The sequence below is a fragment of the Benincasa hispida genome, chromosome 12 (genome assembly GCF_027475165.1).
Source record: "Benincasa hispida cultivar pf3 chromosome 12, pf3_genome.v1.1, whole genome shotgun sequence".
NCBI lineage: Eukaryota > Viridiplantae > Streptophyta > Magnoliopsida > Cucurbitales > Cucurbitaceae > Benincasa > Benincasa hispida.
In genome coordinates, this window is record NC_143489.1 from 50,330,534 (window position 1) to 50,339,050 (window position 8,517).

The window sequence follows — 8,517 nt, forward strand, 5'->3', positions numbered from 1 at the left end:
AGGTCATGTTACCTAGATCATTGCTTTGAAAAAGTTGGTCTTAAACAGTAAACAACATCATAAAGTAAGAGTGATTAATTACTTGGTCCGATTTTATACAAAGTCTTTGTATAGGACACCCCCACTAACATGTCTCCCCATGAACGAATCAGGATCACCTCATTTGTAGCACTTTACAAAAATTGCAACATCTACAAAGTGGGTCGCGTCCAATATTGTCCCCAAAATAAGGTACCCAACCTTATCCATATACTATAGATCATTTTGGTTATTTACTCGAACTCGATCCACTATTATGTCTCCATATAAAGTTCAAGCACTCATGTAATAGCCATGGATCTTAGTTTATTGGATTTAGGTTATTTCTAAAACAAAATGAGCAATTTAAACATTCGATAACAACTTTATTGAATCAAGCTTCAATAAAATCTATATTGATTAACAGAATAAGTTTATTATTTTACAAACCACGAGTTTTAGGATATGAAACCCAACACTACTACCCCATTTTGTTTTAACCCGCTTGGTCGTCTTCCTTCTACAACCGATGGTCCTAATCCTTGATTAATCTTTAGGAAGTGGCTTTTCCATCTCAAGTCACTAATTGTGGACATTTTATTTTAAAATGTCCAACTTTTCCACAATTATAACAGTTATTTACCTTCTTAGTACATTTGTTACCCCAATGATACATATTACAGCTTGGGCACCAGGGTCTATTATTATCGCTAGCGACCGATTCTCTTGGATATTCGGAGTAGCGTTTTCCAAAAGATTTGCTTGGTCAAAAATTCTCGCTAGACATACTCGGGCACACTGATAATCCCAACCAGATCAAACTGACAATCCCAATAAGAGGTCCTTGAGATCTGCTAACATTTCCAAGGTACAATTCCAATTTTAAGTTAAATAAAATAAAACATGCTTCCAAGCAAATCCAGGATCAAACAAACATTCAATTAAAACAACAGAAAACCAATGATTAATTTCCAAGAAATCACATTTTCTGATCATGCCAAATTTTCCAAACCATACATATATTCATAATATTATATATGTATATAGATTTACTTAAAATATCTGAAAATAAGCCACTCACAGTTCACTGGTAAGGGTTTTCCAAGTCCCCTGGTTTGCTATTTCCTCTTGAATTCCGAGCCTTATTAATCTAGTAATCAACTTAGAATCTTGTGTTTATGGTTAAAAATAATCTTAGAATATATCCTTAACCCTAAACCTAACTTACCAACCTTAAAATACCCAAACTAACCCTTTGGATTGGTAAAAATAGCTGTGGAAGTAGGGCAACTTCTTTTCAATGCATAGATAGCCACAACTCAACGCATCATACACCAACTCAATGCATAGACAACCTCAGCTCAACGCATGATACACTAGCTCAACATATAGGCCACTTTTTAAACCCTAATTCTTCCTCTAACACTCATTTTTTAGTCTTTTTCAAGAGAACGTTGAGCTGTGAGGTGAAATGAGACTCCCTAGAGGTATTTGTAAGCCTTAGCAAACCATCCTTGTCATCCTCTCCTACCTTTAATGCATAACACCTCCACCTTGCTTAAAACCTAAGTGTCTTCTTCATATGTAGCCAACCCACATTCCTTGCCACCATTTACTTGCATGCAAGCATGATGTGTCTTCTTCTAATAATGTCTAACAAATAACTCCTTTTGAAGTGGCCATTCCACATTTTGCATACTCAACTTTGCCTCCTAAGCGTCCACCTCCTACTTATGTTATCTAAAGACTTTATTTGGTTGAGCCACGTACCTTGCTCCCTAAGTAAACCATGTCAACGCATGGTCTTCCTCTCCAAGTCACTTTGGGCACATGGTTTATTCTCCCATGTGTTCAAGTTATCCAACTAGGGTTACTATTATGCATCCATGTCACCTTCCATGCGTCCACAAGGTGTCTCTGGGGTTTTTCTCAACCATGCTATGAGTTGAACTTTCTTAGCTATGCTATGAGTTTATGCTACAAGTTGAACTTTCTTAGCTATGCTATGAGTTTATGCTATAAGTTGAACTCTCTCTACTAACACCTGGCCAATTCTTCACTTACCTAGGCCAACTCATGCCTTGGAATTTCTCGAAGTTCATAGCATGGTTTGAATGCTTAGTCAAATTTCTTCATTCTTTATTGTGCTATGAGTTCATAGCATAGTTTACATACTTCATAAAAAATTTTAGCTTCAACCTACTATGCTCCCAAATTTTCCTTCATTATTTGTACACAACACTTTGTCCGTAATCTCAATCACATGATCTTGACAATGTTTTTTTTTCCTTCTTGAATTTCAACACTTCTTGAGTGGAAGAGTTTGAGGGCTTACACGTTATGACTCGACCTAAAGAGAATGGCCCAGATGATGAAGAAGATGCAATAAGTTGTTGCCATGTTTCGATAGAAGAAGCTAAGATTTTGACGTTCTTGAAGAGAACGCAAAAGAAGCTCCTTTATCACTTGAGGATGGTGGACAATCAATGGTTGATGAGCCGAAGGAAGTCAACCTGAGAATGATAGAAGAGCCTCATCCAACCTTCATAAGTTCACAACTTGCTGAAGACGAAGAAAAGGATTATGTGAGCTTACTCACGACATGTAAAGACGTCTTTACTTGGTCGTATAAAGAAATACCCGAGCGTAACCCAAAAGTTGTTGTCCATTGCCTAGCAATTAAATCAGGGTATCACCCAATCAAGCAAGCCCAACAACTCTTTCGACCAGAACCGATTCCTCAAATTGAAGAGGAGGTTAACAATCTAATAGAGTCGGGATTTGTATGTGAAGTCAAGTACCCAACATGGATAGCCAACATTGTTCCTAAGAAAAAAGAATGGTCAGCTACGTGTATGTGTGGATTTTCATGACCTAAATAATGCATGCCTAAAAGATGGCTTTTCCTTGCCTATCACAAAAATTATAGTGGATGCCACCACAGGGCATGAAGCTCTATCTTTCATGGATGGGTCATTGGGATATAACCAAATTTGAATGGCTATAGAAGATGGGGAGAAAACAACGTTTCGAATTCCAAAAGGTATATATTGTTATAAGGCGATGCCTTTAAGATTAAAGAATGCAGGTGCCACATACCAACGTGCTATGCAAAAGATCTTCGATGATATGCTACATAAACACATTGAATGTTACATCGACGACCTTGTAATGAAGTCTAAGAAGTGACATGACCACCTGAAGAACCTAAAGCTTGTCTTTGATCGCCTGAGGAAATATCAATTAAGAATTCTTAAATGTTCGTTCAACGTGACTTCAAGAAAGTTTCTTGGGTTTGTTGTAAGGCACCGGGGAATCGAAATCGATCAATCTAAAATTGATGCTATCTAAGAAATTCCAAGTCCAAGAAACCTGCATGAGTTAAGAAGTCTTCAAGGTCGCTTGGCCGATATCAGAAGGTTTATATCTAACCTTGTAGGACGATGTCAACCATTTCAGAGATTGATGAGGAAGGATATGGTCTTTGAATGGGATCAAACCTACCAGAATGCCTTCGTTAGCATAAAGAAGTATTTGCTCAATCCTCCAGTCTTGAGTGCGCCTACAGCTAGAAGACCATTGACATTATATATTGCTGCTCAAGAAAGATCTCTTGAAGCACTACTTGCATAAGAAAGTGAGAAGGGCAAGGAATGTGCGCTCTAATATCTAAGTAGAACTTTAACTAAAGATGAGCTGAATCATTCTCCAATTGAGAAGATGTGTCCCGCTTTGTTCTTTGCCATAGACAAGTTAAGATATGCAAGCCTTCAACGTACACTTGGTATCAAAGGCCGACCATATTAAATATATCTTATCCAAGCCAGTCATCACTAGACGCCTCGCTAAATGGGCAATCATACTTCAACAAGATGATATTGGGTATATACCTTAGAAGGAAGTGAAAGGTCAAGTATTGGCAGATTTCTTGGCTGACCATCCGATCCCATAAAATTGGAAATTATGTGAAGACTTGCTCGATGAAGAAGTAGTTTATGTCGAAAGCACGGAGTCTTAGACTATGTACTTTGATGGCGTAACACGAAGAAGTGGAGCAGGTGTTGATGTTGTCTTCATTTCTCTTGACAAGCAAATGTTGCCATATAGCTTCACACTAAATGAGTTGTGTTCGAATAACATTGTTGAGTACCAAGTGCTCATCAATGGCTTAAAAATGGCTATAGAGATGGAGATTACATACATCGAAGTATACGACGATACAAAGTTAATTATAAATCAACTCTTATGTTAGTGTTATTGGGGTTGATGCATTAAATCTCGTAGGGTCCTATAGTTTGTAATTGTAATGTACAAACATTTTATTTATGTAATAAAATATGTGAGGTTTTATTTCATTTTCAATTGCATTAACCACAAACCAATAAACTAACATCCAAGGATATTTTGTGGCTTAAACATGTATGTAGAGACATACAGGTGGATCATGTTTAAGTGATAACCTAAATGGTCTGTAGTAGATGGATAAGGCTAGATATCTTATCTTGGTGATACTATGAGTATGGCCTGTTTTGTAGATGTTACAATTATTGTAAAGTGCTATAATCTAATCCTGACTATTCATGTGGAGACATATGAGCAGGGATATTTTATACAAATGAATTTGTATAAGACCAAATCACGAAACGTTTAGTCTCATTATATAACGCCGTTCATAATAAAGACTTACATTTCACTAGGATGACCATAGATAACATGACCTGAATCCTGAGTGGGTTGTAAACTTCTACCTATGAAGGTGATCCTTTGATTTGTATGGGTGAGAGTGGCTAGATTTCCGACTTAATAAGCCTACTATTTTGGGGATTCGTCTAATTGGGGAGTTGGGGACTCAACTATACAAGAAGGAATTCACTTCTTCCCCGATGTCAGGGTAAGTAGATAAACTGCTTCCTTAAGAGCTAATTCCGGAGCTTTAACAATGTGGCGCCACACCCTCTTCTGGCCGAATAGAGGTTTGGTCATAGTTGGACTATGATTTATTGTTCATTAGAGAGATCAGTGGTACTTAAGGAGTTAGATGTAACTACAAGGGCAAAATGGTAATTTTGGTCCAACTGTACTTACGAGCAATTTGTGAAAGGTCATCGTATTGTTGACTGGTTATATCCAATGGACAAAGAAATACATTTTTAGTGCGAAGAGTGCAGTTGTCGGTCTTTAGTGGGGTGCTTGACAGTTAACGAATGGTGAATAATTTAATTAAAGAGTTTAATTAATTATTCACATACCATTGGAGCTTCAAGCTATAAATCCATGAGATCCCCTCTGTAGCTCAACGAGAATTGATGAGAATCAATTTTTGGATTAATTTGAATTGTTCAAATTAATTGAGGGAATTAATTATATATGTTATAATTAATTTAATCTAATTATATATGATATAATTATTGTAATGTATTTGATACATTATAATATAAACTATATATGAGCGGAAATAAATATTTGAATATGATTCAAATATTAATTATGTGAATTGGATTCATATAATTAAATTTAATATAAATGGGATTTATATTAAATGCCATTGGTGAGTAAAAAGAAACTATATGTTATATTGTATTTGATACAATATAGAAACTATAGGTTATATATGTTATATTTGATATAACATATAGTTTAGTATATATAATATGATAAGGTAATTATCATATAAATATATATTAAATTATTTATTAAAATTAAATTAATTTATTAATTTTTTTGAAAAATCATTTTGGGAGGGAGGTGCCCTCCCCTCTTTTCTCTCTAGTACGTGTTAGTAGGGGGGTTGTTGTTATCATCTCTTTCCCTTGGCTTTCACAGTAAAAAAAACATACAGAAATAACACAAAAAAGTTCTGGGTTTTTCCTGTTCCATCATCTCCTCTCATCTTTCTCAAACTCCCTCTTCCAAAATACTCAGAGCCCACTCCTTCTGGATACTCACCTAGAGAATACCGAGGTAGCCATCATCTCCTCTCATATATTATGGTTTTTTTAATAGGTGTCCAATCCCGGTCCATTAATTACTTTTATATTATACACGTGATGTATGGTTTAATTTTATTATTATATGCCATAATATATGTCATATAGTATAAAATCCCACCACAGGTTATGCATTTAATTTCATGCATCATATTATAAATGTTATGATTTTAGATGCATGATTTTATTTTATAGCATGCTCATGCATCATATAATATAATTGTTATAATATATACATGCATGCATTAATAGCATATCCATGCATCATTTATATTATAATTATTATAATATATGGTTCAATGTATGTATGGATGTATGCTATAGTATGTTTCATTACCTAATTATATAAATGTTATATATGTTAGTAATGAAATGAAATTGCATGAAGCATGAAATTACCTTAGATAATTTATTAATGTTATAATTTACTAAAGTATGTCAAAGCATTCAATGTATGTTTTAATTTATTTCATTTATTTATAATGGTTATAACTAAATGACATTAGAAATTAAAATTGATAATTTAGAATTGCATGGAAACCTTAGGTTAAAATCATCTTTTAAAATTGTTTTAAAACATGATTTAGATAGACCTAAGATCACTTTTCTAATAAGATTATAAATTTAAGTTCAATCTTTTAATTGGTTTAATAGGATTATCTTTTAATTGGTTTAATAGGATAATCTTTTAATTGGTTTAATGGGATTACATTGGTTCTTAGTTAAAAGATTAACATTGTAACAAATATATCTATAAGGGATCTTTTGTCTAAGGCTAGTTCTGTCTATGCTGGGGTATTTAAGTTGACGGAAATGTAACACCCCTACCTGGGAACTTACCTGAAAAGGTGAATTAGATAAAATTGTTACAAGCATGCAATGTTTGATTAAAGTTATAGAAGTGTTTAATAGACCTTAATCAAAATTGTGTAACTATTCAAAGGCAAGTATTGTTTTTAGGCAAATTAAACATTCACTTAGTTAAAATCAGTAGCCAGATTTTCCTAAGTTAATTAACCCTAGGTAAAACATTCAGTGGGAGGAAAATGGGGTATAAGATACTTCATTTTTCCTCTTCACATTTCTCTCTAAAAGTTCACACTGTGAGATCTATACTTGGCCTTGAGGCACCTTGAGTGTCCCTATGGATGACATTTGTATAGATCAATATCAAGGTGAATGGAAAGAGTCTTAATAGTAAGTGGGAGTGAGGCGTGTGACGACACATCCCTCAGTCTCTCTCGTTAGCTTGATGTAAAGTTTCATGCACGACCTGGTGGCATCTTGAGTGTCCCCCTACAGATGGCATTGTTGCATGACGCTTTATTTAAACTCCAACAATGGATAGGGTTACTTTTGTTTCATGTTCCAATCGATTTTTCTCTATGGTTGGCTAATTGGGTGGAACTCTAGAACCTAAAAGGAAGGGTTACACTTATAAGAATTGTTAAGCGAGTTTAATAATTTCTGGATCGAAGAATGGTGACTAATAGTTACAGTAACAAGGAGTTGTTCTATCTATTAGTTGAGATAGTCTCATTTCACTGAAGGGGCACTTGATCACCCTACGGTGGCTTTTGTCCTATCTCATTGAAACATCATTGCAAAATAGATGTCACTTAGGGTACATTAGACTATTTTGCTAAAATTGATTGATTTATCTTAGTGGTTTAATGCAAATAGACTAATATGAGTAATTTGTATGTTTTTAGCAAACTTATTCAAAATGACTTCCGCAACTCTAAATTTACTCGCCATTGACAAATTAACGGGCAAAAATTATACATCTTGGAAAAATAAGATCAACATAACCCTAACATTGATGACCTCCGTTTTGTCCTAATGGAGGATTGTTCTCCCATTCCAGCTCTAAATATTGCTTGAAATGTTCGAGAAGCATACGAGCGATGAACACGGGCAAATGAGAAGGCTCATCGTACATCTTGGCAAGAATTTCCGAAGTCTTGGCTAAGATGCATGAGCTCATACACACGACCCGTGAGATTATGGAGTCCATGAGGGGAATGTCAAACAACCATCTGCATAGCTCAGGCACAACGCTTTCAAACACATATTTAATGTCCATATGTAAGAAGGGACATCTGTTCGGGAACATGTTCTCAACATGATGGTCCAATTCAACATGGCAGAGATGAATAGGTATGTCATCAATGAAGCCAGTCAGATTAGCTTCATTCTGGAATCTTTACCTGAAAGTTTCCTTCAGTTCTATAGCAATGTTGTTTTGAACAGGATTGACTACAACCTGACCACCTTGCTTAACAAGCTATAGACCTTCCAGTCCTTGATGAAAACCAAGGAACAGAAGAGTGATGCAAATGTTGCCTCATCCTCTAAGAAATGAAGGAACTCTTATCAAAGAGACCAGTGAGCGGAAGCGAGATCAATCCAAACCCCTTTGTGACAGAACATACACATTTACAATCAAACAATAATAGTTATGCATACACTCTAAATTACAACATCCTTCAAAAGGAAAATACTAAGGATC